Here is a 1,951-nt window from a genome sequence, read left to right as displayed (position 1 = left end):
GCCTCAGCCTCCCAAGTAGCTGGGACTACAGGCGCCCGCCACCATGCCCAGCTAATTTTTTGTATTTTTACGGGGTTTCACCCTGTTAGCCAGGATGGTCTCGATCTCCTGATCTTGTGATCCACCCGCCTCAGCCTCCCAAAGTGCTGGGATTACAGGCGTGAGCCACCGCGCCTGGCCTTGTTTCCTTTTTTCGCTTGGACTTTTCTTTTTCTTCAGGAATTTTTTACCCTCTGTGTCCCCAGGCAGCTGCATCACCCTAGAGAGGTCAGAATGGTCACAGCACCCCTGGAATGCTCCCTGGCAGACCTAAAAAGCACCCGCTGGATGCTGAGGGAGTCTGCAAAGAAAATAAATGCTTTAACATGCATAAATTCCCAAGAGACTAGCTACTTTCAGTGATCACTTGCAGAGATCACAAAGGCATATATTCTGATAAAGTTAATTTGCTTTAAAATTTTTACCTTTTTCTTTACATTTTATAATGGATGTTTTCAAATTTTCCAACAAAAAATGAAAGGATAGTAAAATTAAGCCCCCTCCCAGGTACCTGTCACCCCACTTCAATACTTATCAACATATGGCTTATTCTGTTTGGTTTACAACCCTCCTTCCCCCATAGTTTTAAATCAAATGCAAAACATCATAATAACAATTCTTTTTAATAATTGAACTAGTCAATAAGAAACCTTTTTTCCTCCACAATTTGGAGTTTTTTTCTATTTTCCTTGGAAACTTCAAAGGCTTCATTGTGTATAGGGTGCAATGCGGGTTACTAAATTCAGTAGTGTAAGTAATAATAACTATAATAATAATAATAATAATGCTTTCTCCATCATGCAAGTGATTAAATACACCAATGATTTAGCCACATTTAGCTTTGAAGATATGTGCCATCATTCATCTATTTCTTTTCTTGGGTGAAAAGAAATCTTTTCTCAAGCACCAGAGTTAATTTTTTCAAGACTACTGCATATGTATTTAAACATATCTTTAAAGTAAGCCATGTACTTTGACTTGTTTTATAGAATCACAAGAAATATACATAAAATAAACAAAATACATGTTTTCTGCTTTTTTTTAAGACAGTGATTTTAACACATCTGATTAGTAAACAAACACCCTATAATAGCTAAAGAGTACACAAAATTACAACTATAAAACAACTAATCATCTTTCACAATCTTTTCATTAAAAATAGCCATGTATGGGCTGGGTGTGGTGTCTCACAACTGTAATCCTAGAGCTTTGGGAGGCTGAGGTGGGCGGATCACTTGAGGCCAGGAGTTCGAGACCATCCTGGCCAACATGATGAAACCCTGCCCTGTCTCTACTAAAAATACAAAAATTAGCCCTGTGTGGTGTCACACACCTGTAATCCCAGCTACTCAGGAGCTCAGGAGACTGAGACGGGAGAATCGCTTGAACCCGGGAGGCGGAGGTTGCAGTGAGCCGAGATCGCACAACTGCACTCCAGCCTGGGTGACAGAGTGAGACTCTGCCTCAAAAAAAAAAAAGTCACTTATGATTTCCCCATATTTGCTGCCATTTTCAAACTTAGGCATCATGTAGTTTTAGAGATAAAATCAACAAAATACAAAACCTAGGTCAGCAAAAAAGCTGATTATATAACCCTCATTTGCTTTCATTTTAGTACTCTTATAACACTGCCTTCTAGAATTTCAGTATTGAATAATTTGTGAAGTTTTTCCCCCAAATTTGTCCATCTAATATGGCTTATTCTCAAATGAAATATTATTTATCAATGTATTAATAATTAGATCCAAGCCTTTAAAAATACATATAAAGTTTTAAAATCTTAATCTTTTAAATCTGTCTCAGGAAGTACAAGATTTTTAACGTAGAATGAGAGACTCCTCAGAAATCAGAAAAAACATCTTTTCACTCTACATAGCCTCATCCAGGTTAATTAATATGTTTTTAAATAACC

The 1,951-nt window shown here is 37.4% G+C and overlaps 1 non-coding gene across 1 annotated transcript; it reads right to left on the bottom strand.

Moving 5' to 3' along the window:
* Positions 1–231: 231 nt before the first annotated feature.
* On the bottom strand, positions 232–344 carry LOC116809930 (small nucleolar RNA SNORA77). The gene has a single exon (XR_004370094.1). It is a non-coding gene; the product is annotated as a small nucleolar RNA SNORA77 (small nucleolar RNA).
* Between the last annotated feature and the right edge of the window lie 1,607 nt (positions 345–1,951).

This window comes from Hylobates moloch, unplaced genomic scaffold (assembly GCF_009828535.3).
Source record: "Hylobates moloch isolate HMO894 unplaced genomic scaffold, HMol_V3 SCAFFOLD_1, whole genome shotgun sequence".
NCBI lineage: Eukaryota > Metazoa > Chordata > Mammalia > Primates > Hylobatidae > Hylobates > Hylobates moloch.
This window is presented reverse-complemented; position numbering and strand designations above follow the sequence as displayed.